Source organism: Hemicordylus capensis, chromosome 6 (assembly GCF_027244095.1).
Source record: "Hemicordylus capensis ecotype Gifberg chromosome 6, rHemCap1.1.pri, whole genome shotgun sequence".
NCBI classification, from domain to species: Eukaryota; Metazoa; Chordata; class Lepidosauria; order Squamata; family Cordylidae; genus Hemicordylus; species Hemicordylus capensis.
The window spans coordinates 94,798,519-94,814,495 of record NC_069662.1 but is presented as its reverse complement, the minus strand read 5'-3'; the positions used below and the strand labels follow the sequence as shown (position 1 = coordinate 94,814,495).

The 15,977-nt window shown below is 39.1% G+C and overlaps 1 protein-coding gene across 17 annotated transcripts in view; it reads left to right on the top strand.

Moving 5' to 3' along the window:
• ARPP21 (cAMP regulated phosphoprotein 21) overlaps positions 1-15,977 on the top strand; it is a 381,834-nt gene that overhangs the window by 126,962 nt on the left and 238,895 nt on the right. For 9 of the 17 annotated variants that reach the window (XR_008309905.1, XM_053262080.1, XM_053262070.1 and 6 more), the window contains exon 1: positions 5,501-6,410. The exons of 2 other annotated variants lie outside the window; for them this stretch is intronic. The gene's annotated coding sequence lies outside the window, so the exon portion shown is untranslated. Of the gene's footprint in view, positions 1-5,500; positions 6,411-7,033; positions 7,141-8,007; positions 8,252-15,977 lie in introns of those variants that run through there. 6 more of the 17 variants (XM_053262086.1, XM_053262084.1, XM_053262082.1 and 3 more) reach the window with 3 other exon arrangements.

The following is a 15,977-nucleotide window of genomic DNA, read 5'->3' as shown; positions in this document are numbered from 1 at the left end:
ACCGCCCTGAGCCATTTTTGGAAGGGCAGTATAGAAATTAATTAATTAATTAATTAATTAATTAATTAATTAATTAAAAGGTTATGGCTCTTCAAACCATGTTCTCTCTTTCAGGACTGCAGTAGTGCATCATGGATCACTTTGCACTACTGATAAACATACACATCGTGCATAATAAACATATTAATAAACCCAGCAAAAATTATGTAATTCCTATTCTAAATAACCAAGATATGCCTTTTTACAATGAACCCCATGACCTTTTAAAATTGCCAGTTATCTTCTATCAGTTCTGTTGTCTCATATCCTGTAATTGTGTCTTTGATTCTTCCTTTCTTCCTGTATATCTTTGATTTCATTTTCCTGTTGCTAGCTCTGCTGTCAATGTTATCACCATCTTTTTTTAAACTTTTCAGCCTATCCATTAGGGGTATGCAAATAGATTTTGGTACAAATCAGTTTGGAACTGAATCTACTAGCTGATTCGGGTGATTTGGAGACAGAACAAATTGCCTCTGTGGTCCATTGGCTAGATTGGGTCCAAATCGAATCACGCCAGATTCAATTTGAATAGCGTTGAGATTCAGATTCCCAGCTTTCATTTAAAAAAGAAAGCTAAGTTCTAGCCCTTGCAGAAGTGGAGTTATAGAGCAAAATGTGTGTTCACTATTTTTCAAGTTTTTGGATTCTTTGGTGTAAGAATCCAAAAACGTTAATTCATTAACTTTTCCTCAATGAATCCCTATGAGGATTCATTACACACCTGCATTTCTTCTATTCATTTTGACTGTCTTTGGACAGTGCCAACCGTCAACTGCCATGTGCCAACTACACCCCACTCCCACCCACAAGGCAGTGGGGTACTACTCAGTTTATGTTCTAGGAATTTTTTTTCAAGTGTTTAGGCTCTTTGGTGTCTAATAACCTTTCCTCATAATGAATCCCTATGAGCATTCATTACCAAAGAATCTAAACACCTAAAAAAATCCTAAAATATAAACTGAGCAACCAGTGATTTGCTGGTTGGGGGGTAGTTGGCACATGGGATGCCACTAATTCCCCACCCCCACCTACAAAGCAGTGGGGGTAAAAATGAACAGAAGAAATGAAGGTGTGTAATGAAGACACCAAAGAATCTAAACATTCAAAAATCCCTCATTTATTATTTATTCGATTTTGATTTCTATCCATTACTATCCATGAACATTTCCCGGTTGTTCCCAGTTTCATATCTTCTGCAGATCTGAGTAGTATGCTATCCACTTCTTCATCTGGGTCAGTGATCTTCACTATTTTTCAAATAGGGGCCTCCCTAGTGAAAAATCTTCCATTTGAGAGCCATTTCCCACTGTGCTGAACTCTGCTCAGTAATGTGCTTTTCTCAGTGCTGGAAGAGAGGTGTAGCCCTCTCTTAAGAGCTCTATGGGGAAAGCACTGGAAAGGGCTATGCTTCCCAACGGTCTATGAGGCTGTCCTCATGACCAGCCTAACCCAGCCTGGGGCAGCCCAGCCTGGGTTAGGCTGGTTATGAGATGCGGCAGGATCCTTGCAGATCCCTCCGTTCCCCACCTGCCTAACCCTGTAAACAAGCCCAGCTGTTAGCTGATGTTAAGGGTGCGCTCGCACCCTTAACACGGCTGCTGGGCATCATTTGTCTTCTCGGGCTGAGTTTAGCTCAAGGAGACACAGAAGTGCCCATCTGGTGGTGAATCTCTCAATTCAATGTGTGTGCTGTGCATTGCATTGTGGAATGCCTGGAGGCTAGAACAAGTCTCAGCCCTGGATCCCTCCACCCTTCTCTGTGCTTCATGGAGTTGCACAGAGCAGGGCTACCCATGTGGGAGCATGGAGCATTCTCCCACCACCTTTGCCATCATCGTCTGTGGGGAAGGTGAGCATTACCCTGCCTTCCCCACCCCGGCCCACCCACGCACAATGGTGATCATGAGAATTGCCTCAAAGCACATCTTCCAAGATGGTGCAGGAGCTTAAGATGGCTCAGTTTCCCTTAAAGGAGCTCCCCCCACAAAGCTGGGCAAAGTGCAGCACTGCACAATGAGAACGATTACTTCTGCATGGTTCCAGGAGGACAGTACAGAGTTTTCAGTTTTGGCTGAAGCTTCACACAGACCTAACAAACAATTAGTCAGGGAGCTGCACTTAGGATTGATGGAGGCCACCACTAGTCCCCAGGCCTTACAATGTACAGGGTGTGTATGTACATTCTCTCTAGGTTCTTGCAAAATGGTTTAGTTATATGCTATGTGTCTTCCCAGTTTAATTGATATGTAATTCACTGAGTGTTGCTTTTTAACACATTAGAACTATATTCACTCTTCACTAGCTTTCTGGTGTTATCCCAATTATTTGGGAATTCTCAAATAATAAATGCTAGGCTTTCTGAGATTTCCTCCAAGTATTTTGGGATCTTTGGATGAATTTTATAAGGGCATGAAGATCTGAGTTCATTTGTATGATATGAGAGTTTTATTTCCATGTTATCTAGGTATTCTTCCTCCTAGAATATCTCTACGTGTATCATTTCTTGTACACTTAATGCTGAATCCAGACCAACAAAATACCAAGTCAGTTCGGACCAGGTAGGATAGGGCATCTTTCAGCTTCCCCCCTAAGTAGTTTTTCTGAATAAAGGGCAGGTTTTTCACTGCTATTTGACCATGGAAAGATCTGTATCAAACACTATATACAGTAGGCAGCTGCTGTACACTTCCCACACAGAGCAAACAGAGCAGACAGGTTGATTCAGATTTGGAAAATGTTTGATATCTCCACCTTGATTTGATTAGCATCCCCCTGCCTATGGATGCATTTAGTAAGACTATCAATCATGTATCTGCAGTGTAGCATATAATAAGTGACCTGCTTAAGCTTGTTTGTCAAGCAAGCAGAGCAGGGCCTTCTCGGTGATTGCCCCCAGATTGTGGAACTTGCTCTTAGATTAGATCTACAGGCTCCTTCATTCCCTGTCTTTTGAAGATTGCCCTTTTTATTCAGGCTTATTGTCAATGAGTAGTTGGCTGTTGTGTTTGTTTTATTCTGAGAATGTTTTTAAATTGTATTTTATTGTTCTTAATTTGTTGTTCTGGGATGAAGGGCACTACTGTATATAAATGCAAGAATAAAACAAACAAACAAACAAATGTAATTTGGCCCTAAATAGCTGGCAATGTGTGATGGAAACTGTTGTGTCATGTTCTGCAATGGATGCCAATCTGTTTTTATTCCCATGTCATTTTTCTTATCTTGAAAAGGGCTGGAGAAGTAACAGATGTCCTGATTCAAGAGTTGTGCTAGCTTGTGTTTACAATGGGAAATGCCAGTGTTCAAGCCAGCATGGAAGTCATGTCCTTTCCCTTAGAAGCTTTTATCTTTAATGGCGTGCTAGAAGTAGTACCACTGGCAATTAAAAGGCACTCTGCACATGCTTGAAACACTCTTATCTTTAATATGATTTTTATGCTCTGTGAATTACTTAAAGCACTGAAAACACGTTCTATAGCTGAACCCTAGGATAAACCGAGTCCTGCTTTTTCTGCAATAAAACCAAGAGGACAGCACTCCATTTGATAAAAGTTAATTCATTCATATTACTTGGCATTATAATAAGGAACAATTCCACATATGTACAAAGATTGTTTGTGACCATTTCCTTTTTGGGTCCTTTTGCACAATAAACCATTTTCCCTCTCACCATGTAAGGATATCTTGAATACAAAATGTAGAGTGGAAGGTGCCATACGCTAATGGGAACAAGCCGCACCAGGAGGTACATTAGTGCAGGCAGTTTGTGGTGTAGTTGGCTGAATGCCTCCAGTTGTTTGAGGTGTATACAACAGTCAGCTAATGCACACTCTGTTGGGGGTCATTCTCTCAGAAGCCTGTTTGAAAAGCAGCTTTGACTTCCAAGAACCCACAGAGATACTCCAAGGTGTTTTTTTTTTTTAAATTGACACACACACCTCGCCAAATGCTTCATAAATATATTTGCTCTAGTAGGCATATATTTGTCTGCTTACATTGTTCCTTCTTGGTTTGCCAGTTTAGTTCTCTAACATTTTTCTCAGCTTTGAAAAACTGTGATACACACACACACACACATACACACACACAGCTTTCCCCAATTTATTTTAGCAAACTGCAATTTACCATTGACATATACTTCCTGATTACTCTGGGCAAAAAAGGATGAACATGTTTTTATACCTCAGTGTATGCAATATGCTTATTTCCTGTTTATCATTCACGTGATAGAATTAATAACTGTAGCTAGTGGTACTAAATGTTTCTGTCTCCTTTCAGATTATTCTAGTGGGGTGTGTTGGCGTGACAAGGCATTCACTAAAACATGTGTTTTCCCAGCAGCTGGCTTGCTGGGAATGTTGTAAATGATCTATGGCAATTAGATCTGGGGCTGCAACAGCTATAATTTTGTTACATATTAATATCCACCTAGCAAAAAAGAGGTGAATGCCCTTTTCTTGGCTGGGCACAGAATAAGCACTCTGGATTTATTCAGCTGGGCAAATGAGTGTTGCATTAGAAAGATGAGCATCAATTACCACTTTCCCCATATTGTTTATTTTGTCAATTTGGTGCACAGCAAAACTTAAAGAAACAGGATGGAAAGAAAGTACTAAGATCATGGAGAATGGAGGGGCTGATTAGACAGCACAACCCAAACTTCATAAATAAGAAAACACTGCAGAGTGCACTCATTTCTGTGGGAGATATATATGGAGCTGGAATGTTCTGAAATTAGGGGTGTGCTATATTCTATTATATACAGATTGTATGTTCTGGATTAAGAATTAATACATAGAGGGATATTCTATACATCGTGGGTATTGCATCTCTAGGGTGGTCAGGTGCATTCCTCCACCCCTCAGAAATAAACAATACTGTGGAACTGCACTGTTTGATCTGTGGGTCTCTATGCACCCAGGAGGTTGCCATATAAAAGATATCCATTATGGACACCATGGGGCTGGGATTTTTCTTTTTCTTTTCAGAATAAAGAAAATCCTTTAAAATAAGTCCAGCTTTTAATATGAACATTTCTCCTCACCAAATGGAAATGGAATTCATGCAGAAGCCACACTTAATGAGGAATATGTTTTTTCAACTTAAAAATAGCTCAAGTGAAGTAAAATCCTCCTAGATTTTATGTGGACCCAAAAACAAAGCAATTTTTTTAAAAAAGGCACTTCCAATTGTTTTGGTTTTGTGAAAGGCTTATATTGGGGGATGTGGGAGGAGAGAGGAGGGGGAGGGAGCCACGGAAAGGGAATTGCCAGAGATTAATGAATCTTCTCCTTATTAGTGCTGTTCATGTGCTTTGTGTCTCACAGCTTCAGGCTGAGGATGGGCGGGCGCGTGTGCAGGGGTGGGGGTGCACGGCGAATGGATGACACAACGTGAAGGCAAAAAAACACACCAAAAAAACCCCACCAAAAAAATCCCACCCCACACACATTTATGAGACGGGCGGGCGGGCAGGAGCTAGCCGTGTGCGCCTCGCTTGTGGAGTTAGGGAGCAGGAGGGGAGGCAGGCTGGCCGGCCGGCCGAGAGCCGACCGGACAACCAGTGATCGCGACAGCGGCAGAGTCAGCTGCCCACGCGCTTCTGTCGCTGCCCGCGGTCTGAGCAGAATGAGCGGGAGCGGAAGAGGCGCTGAGAGCAGAGAGCGCGGAGCCGGCAAGGAGGGAGAGCGACTAGCACGCTGTCTCTGGTCCGCTGTGTGGGCGGGGAGAGGCGAGGCTGAGGGAGAAAAAGAAGAAGAGGCAGAAGCGAGGCTTGCAGGCAGACAGTAGTAAACTGAGGGGACAAGACGGCAGGAGGGAAACAGCCCCAGCCAGCCACGCACTGCCAAAGGGTTGGGTCAGGGAAAGAGGAGACAGTGCAGGAGGGTGGGAGAGACGGACAGAAATAGAGGCAGGCGAGACAAGAGAAGAAGGAGGCGGCGGCTGGAGACCGGAGAACGCGAATTGTGAGAGGACAAGCAACGAAAGGAAGTCTGAGCAGGGCAGAGGGAGAGCTCAGGAACAGGGCGGTGCGCTGCTGGGGTGTAGGAAGACGGGCGAAAGGGACAATAAGCGCTACATAGGGAGAAGTTCAGAGGGAGGCGCAAGAAAAAGCCATGCAGCAGAGGAAGTGAGGCGCGCGGGGGGGCGGGCGGGCGGCGGAGAGGGAGACTCACGGCCAAGCAGCAACCAGAGAGAGAGAGGTGCCCCAGTAGCAGCCCTCCAGCCCAGGAGAGGAAGAGGAGGACTAGACCATGCCTTCCAGGAAAACAGGCGTTTTATTGTAACTGCAACCTCATCGGCAGCCAGATCAGCCCCAAACTACATCAAGAAGCTGGGGCGGGCCAGATCCAGTGTGTTCATTCAAGGTAAAAACCACCCCCACCCCCCCGCCTGTATAAATACATGTATGATGTGCGTTGCATTGTTGTTCCATCTGCATCAGCATATGTCTTCTTCTTGTCCTGTCTTTGAAGCCATTCGGTGTGTCTACGGGCGTTGAGAATTAATCAGCTCAGGGTGGGTGGACACAAGAAAAATAAGCGTTATGGACTGAGTCAGAAGCTTGTTAGCGCGCGCGTGTGTGTATGTGTGCACGCGCGCGCGCTCACACACCCCGATTTGTTTTATTTTTAAGTAGCCAGATAGCATTGTAAATGGTTGTTGTGTTGAAGTAACTACTAGGCTCATAATTGTGCACCAAAGCCTGGACATGTTGTAATTGTGTTCTGAAAGATGAAGAGCATCAATAAAGAAGACTTTATTATTCATGTGTGCGTGTGTGGTTGAACCGTGGATAGAGCTTTCAAGGAAAAATACAGACAGCTGCTTAGAAAGTTTTCTTAGTTTCACTACTATATTTCTCCTGGCTAAATATACGCACACTGTATCTCTTGCATGTTATTATTACGGTGCTTGATGGTGCTCTCCTCCCATTGCACAGTAAATAACAGATGGTGAATAATTTAGGAGTAACATTCAAGCTGACAGGCAGAATTGCAAGTGTTGTAATAATGCAGGTGGTGGTAGGTGGCTTGAAATCTGTTGAAAGCATTGCTTTGCTAAGAAGATTCAGAATATAGGAATATTTGATAAAATGTAAGTTAAAAATAAATCAGATGTTTCATCAGATGAAATTAGATTCCATTTTATAGGAAATCTTCAAATAGATGAGTTAACAGTTAAATTAAAGAAGGGTCAAAGTGCTGCTGTGATTACTGTTGTTGTACATCCATTGGCACCAGTGGTTTCTAGGGACTATGCAAAATAATGGGGAAAATCCCCAGGAAACTTTCTTAAAATTGCCTGAAGAACAGTAAAGTACTTGTCCTGTTTGCCAGGTTTTTCTGGTGGTAAGCAGCTGCGCTGTGATTTGGTAAAGAGTGGTTCATTTGGGTTAGCATCCTTATGATGTCATGGAAGAAACAGCCAAAAAAGCCTCTATGAATCTTACTGTATCTCATTTAGGTACCCAGAATAAGTCAACTGTCCGCACTGTTCATCACTTGCTATTCCATTGCTATCATGATATGCATTGTATCTGCGAATCTGTATCCTTCAGATGCTTTGTTTTTAGAGATAAACAAAGCATGGGTTTATTTTGTCATTCTCCGGTTCAGCCAGTTTCATGTGGAGAACTTTTTGGAAAAGTACCATTTCATTGAAATGCTCAACCAGCCAGCTGCATTTTTCTGGACTATGTGCTTTCCCCTAGTCTGGTGTTTAAATCCATCAGTATTACTATTGTCCACTTTCAGTGGGACCACAAGCGATCTTGTTGTGGTGGCTATCTGCAGCTTTCAGTATGATTTTTAAAAACAACTTTAATATTGTAACCCTTTTAAGTATAAGAATTATAACACTTAGGTTTTTCCTTGGTTTATTTTGCGTTTTAGTTCCATCACTTTAAAATGTAATTGCATGTGGATCTTTTAAAGAGTTTTCATCATGAATTGAAGCAAGTTTCTGTATGCAATTAGGTTTGCAATTACTAATCTTACATTGACTTTGCTCTCAGTTTCCAATTGAGCCTGGTTACCTTGAGAACTGTAGCATTAGTGCTGTTAGAGCATGTTCCACTTGGGAGTTCGGGTGTGTTCTATTTGTAATGCTGCTTAATGAAGAAGCATCTCACTCTACCATAAAGAAGCATAATGGAAGAGGAGAGCGATGTTTGGCTATGGATACTGAAAAAAGAAAGATTGCAAAGGTAAAAGCTGATTATAGTATGTGGTGAAACATTGTTCACAGTCCTTATTTGATATTATGCTGGACAAGATCAAGATAATTTTTTAAATCAATCTTTACAGTTTAGGGGTTGGAATAGTGGTGTGGAAGAACAAAATGAAGGATATTTGAAAGTTGTGAAAAAATGCAAACTATGAATGAAAAGTTGCCTTTATAGGGATGTAGATTAGTGTATTGTCTTGAAATTATGTAAATATATTAGACAGTTGAAAATGACGTTTGTTTCCAAAAATGGCTAAATAAAAAAACAGTTTGAAATAGTCTTGTCATAAGAGATATGGCTAAGAAAATCTAATTATGCTGCTTGCCATTTAATTATGTATGTGCTGTTTAACTATATATGAAATGCTCAATTAACTTCACTTTTAAAAAAATCAGCAATCTTGTATTTTCATATTGCGCCTATGCAGTACTTAGAACTTTGTTCAGTAAATGCCACAAATAATCACTGCTTTGGGTATTTGCAGAAAGTAAGCACTGAAAACCTCTGGTGGTATTTATGTGTAAAATAAAATGCTTATAGATTTATTATGGCAATTTTTTAATGCAAGATATTTTGTAGACTAAGCTAGATATTTTGTGCAGAAACTTTCCATAAATCTGAAGTGCATTACTATCCACTGGCTATATTCAGCAGTTTGTCTATCCAACATTGTGCAAATAGTCTAGTTCATGATTAAATATGTCTCATAAAAATATTTTTCTTGCTTCTCTATATGAAGTGTTATTTCTACATTATTTTTTTTCTACATAATTTTTAACATCTCAATATTGCATATCAATGCTGATATGTATCTGATTTGTGTGTATGCTAGCTCTGTTCATTAATCTGGCCTAAAGACATAAATAAGGAGTATTTGCATTATTTATTTATTTATTTATTTGTCATATTTTTATACTGCCTGATATGTACATCTCTAGGCGGTGTAAGCAAAAGATAAAATGATATGATTTTTAAAATGATTTTAAAAATCAAGGCAAACAAAGCAGAAATTGCATTTGGAACAGACTTTGGGATTTGACTGGGTAATTCTGGAACAGTTCATTGGAACAAATTATTGTCACAATTCAGTAAAGAGGTATGCTTTCCAGGTACTGCATCAACACATTTTCAAGAGGTGTGGACATTTCTTGTCTTCGCTTTTATATCTCTTTTGGAGGCACTGATTTGTGATGTGCATTTTGCACTCTTCTGTAAATTGTATTGAATACACAAAAAAAGCTTTAGATCTTTTACTCTATCAACAATAGTTATAAGAAATTACTCTGTTACTCTTCTCCCCCATCTCTTCTAGAATAGGCAACATTCTCTGAAGTTAAAAAAGGAAAGCATCTTGTCTCAATCTTGACTGCAGACAATGACTATAAAATAGTTCTCTATATAAAAAGACAGAGGAGGAAGAGTTGTCAGATATCAAGAATGCAATCTGGATTTGGACGTTTTCTTGGGAGCATTGCAGTCCAATTGTGAGACAGTAACATAAAGATTTGGAACCACAGATTGTGATAGAACCTAATCACTGGTTACCTGACTTTGCATCAGGTGTTTACCATATTTGTTGATTGTGCATGTATGAAAGCATTAGGATGCCCTTCCCCAAACAATGGGTAAATATTATCAACATGATTATGAATTAAGTTTTGACTGTTCTTATTGGCTTTATACCTTGACTTTCTATCTTTTGACCCATTGAGAATATACACATGCATAGTTGCACCAGGATTTTATTTTTACTAATACCCACATAAAGTTGAGCGAGGGCAGGAGGAAAGGAATCAGAAACAAGACAAGAGTCCAACTGCATAATATTCTAACATTGTTTTAGCAACTTGTTTTAGACTGGATATTAATGTACGAAGAACACTATATGGAATTGTTTTTCAAAATGAGAGCACAATTGAATATTTTTGCATTCTATTATATTGAGTTTCTGCCAAAATAGATGAATGATCTGAGCAAAGATTGTTTCTGTACCATAAAAGTACATAAGAATTGCCTTGTTGGATCAGATCCACTAGCCCAGTATTCTGTTTTCAACAGTGACCAGTCAGATGTTGCTGGAACCCAAGCAGGGCATGAAGGTAATGTTTGCTTCCAAGCATCTGGTCTACTGAGGCACATTGTCTCTGAACATGGAGATTCTATTTAGCTATTTTGGCTAATGTAGACTGTACTAACGTAAACAACCAAAAGATTTCATGGATATTGAAATCAGTGATCCTTTAGCTACACAGTTCTGTGTGGTATTTCACACACAGTGGGAAGACATAGCTAATCCTGGCTGTCTAGTACTACTTTTATCAGTAAACACAAAATATTAAACATGTACACATAAAATGGTAAAGTGGCCAATGCATGTTGCTGTTTGTGTCTATCATGCCAAAAAAAAAAAAAAAAGCAATAGGAAGCTGTGATTGGCTGCAGTTTACTATCATGAATATTTGAAATGGCAAATGAGCAACACCAACAGGTCTGTTCCTCTGTTTATAATTGCTTGGCATCTACTACCTGCAGTTGTACTGTACTGCGTAGCAGGCAGAATTGTCCCGGTAAAATTGGTGGGAACTTTTGTGGTGTAAGAGCTGATGTGAGAGCAAAGGTGTAATGTGGCATAACTACTTTCTAAAGGGGTTAAACTAAAGCTTAAAAGAGAGGGAACCTTCCTAACCGAATCCTAATTTGTTTGTTTAAAATAGAAATTCTCTTTATTTTTGGAAGTACTTTTATGAATTGTGCTGTATTGTCGGAATTCATTGGTCTGTTATATTAATTTGAAGGAATTTAGAACAAAAATACCAGTTGATAATCACAGTAATTAGAGTATTATAAAGTTGCAATAGTAGTTTCTACTTCTGTTACTAACTCATTAGTTGAGCATTATTTATTTAATACATTCATAAACTGCTTTTCAAGTATCCCAAACAGATATGGCTTACAAACAGATATGATATTTAGGATGTGGGACTGCAGCTCTACGGTAGAGCATCTGAGGTCTCAGGTTCAATCCCTGATATCTCCAGGTAGGGTTGAGAAAGCCTCTGTCTGAAATCCTGGAGAGCCACTGCCAGTGTATCCACTGAGCTGGATGGACCAATGGTCTGACTTGGTTTTTAAGCATCTTTCTTCTTATGAATGTATATTTCATTTCAAATGACATGGTCATTTGAATAATGATTGCATGATAACTTCAGTAGAAACCACAATTTTGTAAAATGTTTATATATTTCTGCATTAGGAAAATGTGCATTTCCCTTATACTTTTAACTGCTACAGTATTTTTAACATTGGTGAATTAATAACTGCCATGATGAAAGTACAAGTTTGTCTATATTCTGCAGATGGGAAATCTGAGTTACCAATAGTAAAAGAACATCTTATGATTATTTTCTATGTGTTTTGTATACATCATGATGAAATCAATAGAAATGCACTTAACTGCATGTATGCCCATTTCAGTAGGCATTAATTTTGTTTGGATCACAGATGGCTTTAAAAAAAAACCTCTTTATCTTATGACAAAACAAATGTCTGTAAAACAATTCTTTGACCAGATATGAAATATAGTATTTTAGATAATTGGCCTTGAGTCACTTCCTATTGACAATGTGGTTTAAGAGTATGTGGTTTTATGATTACAGCTTTCAAGTTAATTTGAACTAATGTCATTCCATACTTATCCATCAGTTAGGACAAGAAGCACACACTCCTTTTTAATCCACATTTGATGATTGTGGCTGTCAATTGCTTGTAGTAATATTTGTAAGCAATTTTTAACTGTTTAATATTTGCATACAATAGTCTTTCTGATGTTTTGGCAGTGAGCAATGTAAATTTTCAAGGAATTCAGATATGAATATAGCATTTTCATGCATCTCTTCTCTTTAGTTTTCATACTTTTGTTTCTGATTATTGATCAGTAGAATAAAATAATTAGAATACCTGATCCATAGGATTTCCCCCCCACCTTACAATTATAACTTGCATATTTTGTTTAGCACTGAACATGCCACTTATACTAATATGGTGTTTATTATATATTCTCAAATTACAATGTAATCATGCATAGATGAATAATTCTGAATTAGGATTAACATTTTTAGTGACAAGAAAACAGTGAGTATGTAGTCAGTGAACTACATACAAATATTTATAGTGGATAGCTACACTTCATCTCTTTTCTCAGGCATGGCTGTCATTTTGTTGTTTTTGTTTAAAGATGACAGTAAAAGAAGTTTACCTTGTTTGTTAGTATTCTTCCAGTTTAGTCTTCTGTCTACAGATCAGGATCTCTGGATTGGGATAATGATAACAGTCCATATGTGGCAATAGGTGTCCCTGCTTCTAATTTGCACGCCTGGCTCAGTGGCTGCAAGATAGTACAAGTTCCTTCCAAGTTCATATCAGATCAGCTCTTGGAGGGACTTGCATAGATACAAACCTGTAGTCTGATCTGATCTTGTACCTTCTTCCTAATCTTTTTTCTGATCTTCTAGAGATAAGTTCATTGTACCTACAGTCTTTCTGCCAAAGCTTCTTTTAGAAGTAACTTAGATAGCATTTTGCCAGCATCTGCCAGTCAGTGTAGACAATATTGAAAGTCTGACTCAGTATAAGGCAGCTTCATATTTTCATATACTTCTTATTTTTCCCTCCAGGATTGAGTATTTTTCCAGCCTTCTGAAAAATTCTGTCACTTTCTTCTCAGTGCTTTGACATTTGAGAATGGGTTAACTAGCAATTTGAGTGCAGGTTGAATGGATCGCAAGACTGGTGCAGATGTAGGTATTTAATCATGTGCGGTTTACAAATGCTACCTCTTGGCATTAAAAAATCATAAGGATAATGACAGGTATCATCTGTATGAAGTTATAAAGTAAATTAGGTTTTAATAAAGGTGGCTTAGAATGACTGCCACTTTAGGCTTCCTATAAAAAAAATTCCTCTTAGAGTTTCTCATGAGAGAGAATATAAGGTATGTACAACTCTGGGTATATAACTATTTTATGTGATAATTAAAATTACAATTCAAAATCCCACATGTGTAGGGGCTCCTTATATTCTTCTATGAAGAAATAGGAGTACAGGAGGCCCTTGTTATCTGCAGTTTTGTGGGTTGCGGTTTCCTGTATCTGTTGATGAATCTTTATTTGCAATACCAAAAAAAGAGGCTATTTTAATCTATTCGCGGTTCCTGAGTTCCCAGAAATGACTTCCAGTGGCATTTCCAGCTGCCATTTTGAACTGTGGAGCCATTTTTGGCTCTCTTTTTTGAGAGAGAGAAATTTCCTTTGATAACTTGCAAAAAACCCCAGAGGATTTGGGGGCTTTTAGGGGCATTGCGGGAGACCCGAAGAGCAAGGTGCTGTGCTTTTCTCCTCTTATTTATGCCCCCACATGCTTTTTGGGCCCTTTTTTTGGTGCGAGGAACCTAATCTTTGCATATCCATGGAGTAAGGTTTCTTTATTTGTGTTTCTGTATTCGTGCCTCTAGATGAGAACTGAACCCCCGTGAATAAAGAGGGCCTCTTGTATACTGAACCTTCCCTCAATTTATAAGGAATGTGGAAGCCCTTGAAACACACTGCATGCATGTGTTATACTGAACTCCAAGTTGATTATAGCTAGGTAAATCTTTAACGTGGTATTTTAAATCAATTTCATAAGCATTCACTGAATCAGAATAATGGTCATGCTTCCAAAACTGCAAATGAATGAATTGGTTCGACGAAAACAGTAGATTTTTAATAAAACAAAAATTAAGGATGGTATTGGCTGCATTCAGATGTTACATTCCCACTTCTCAAATCATGGTTTGGAGGATTGGGAATAAGCATAAGACTCAACTGTGTCCTTTGCCCTGTCCTTCCACTCTTTCTCTACTACACATGGATTAACAGAATCCTTTTCTGATTAAATCAAATATTGTTTGAAGGGATTTCTCAAAGTTTACTGGTACAGACACAACAGAAAAATGAAGGACTGATAAAACTAGGAAGTGCTCTATTTAGCCATGCATAAGAAGGAAGTGGTAGGAGCAGTAGGGGGAGCACTCGAGCCCCTCACTTATTCCTTATCCTCTAAACCAGGGGTAGGCAACATGCAGCTCTCCAGTTGTTGCTGAACTACAACTCCCATCACCCCCAGACACAGGTTATTACACTTGCGGATGATGAGAGCTGTAGTTCAGCAGCACTTGGAGAGCTGCACGTTGCCTACCCCAGTTCTAAACCATGGTTTGGCATAATGAGAATGTGACATCTGAATGCAGCGAAGGGCGCATGAGTGGCACCAGCTCTTTCTATTTTAACTCTTTGAAGACAATGATGGGGCAGGGGCGGCAGGGAGGAACTCTGTCGCCCCAAGTACGTTTTTGGAAAGTCCAGCGCCGGAGGGGGAAGAGCGGCGGTGGGGGGGTAAGTACTACCGCCTCCCCCCAAGACACCCGCCCCCCGCCGGACCGCTGGAATTCCGGACCGGTCTGGAGGCCTTTTGTATGGCCCCGGACCAGTCCGTGCACACTCCTATTTAGAAGCACGCAGACTGATTGTGATTAACTTGTAAGAAAGTATGAGTCTTTTCATACAATTATGCATAGGATTACAACCTTAGCTTGGTGGAAATAGCTTGCGCTTAATTGCACATAAATAAACCAATGTGCACCATAGCTTCACGTCTTGAGCTCAAGTTCTGTCTTATTTCTCTTCTAAAAAAATCCTTTGATGTATATAAGGTACTTTCTAAATATATTGTCAGAAGTGCAACATTGAACATTATTCAAAGCAGCCTGTTTAAATGAAAAAATATTTTATAATAGTCTAATCGGAAATGATTAAATTTCTTTATCGGGGCTATAGAAATATAATAAATAAATAAAACGTTTACGATGTCATGAACACTTCAAAGGACTTTTAACATGCAAACAGGTCTATCATAGACATTGAACACAAATGTTATAATAAATCCTATCAGCATCATTTTTTACCATTTCAAAGCCTACAGAATTTGAAAGCAAGAATTCTACTTTCTTGCTTCCATCATACATTTGTTTTTGAAAGTATGATTTTTTTTCTTTCCCACTGGGAAAAAAAAAAGAAAACAGGAAACCGAAAGAGAAAAATCACCAATACAAATCAGAAAGCTTTTAAAAGCAACATTTTAACATGAAGTCTCTTGAAATATATACTTATATGAACAATAAAATATGTATATATTTTCATTGTGGTGGTATTTATTATTATTATTTGTTATTATTTATTTGATTTCTATACCGCCCTTCCAAAAATGGCTCAGGGCGGTTTACAAAGAGAAATAATAAATAAATAAGATGGATCCCTGTCCCCAAAGGGCTCACAATCTAAAAAGAAACACAAGACAGACACCAGGAACAGTCACTGGAGGTACTGTGCTGGGGGTGGAGAGGGCCAGTTACTCTCCCCACGCTAAATAAAGAGAATCACCACATTAAAAGGTGCCTCTTTGTCAAGTTAGCAGGGGTTAGCATTTAAAAACTGGGGAGGGAAAATTTGTGCAAAAGTGTAATATAAATGTCTTAAATATTTCTAGTCTCTTTTATACCTTGTTATTTATCTGGCACTGTAGTTGCTTTTCATAATATTGTAATTCACTGCAGAATGTTTAAGATGAAGAGATTGTTCATTTATACCTCTTTGTCCTGATTACTGCAGCA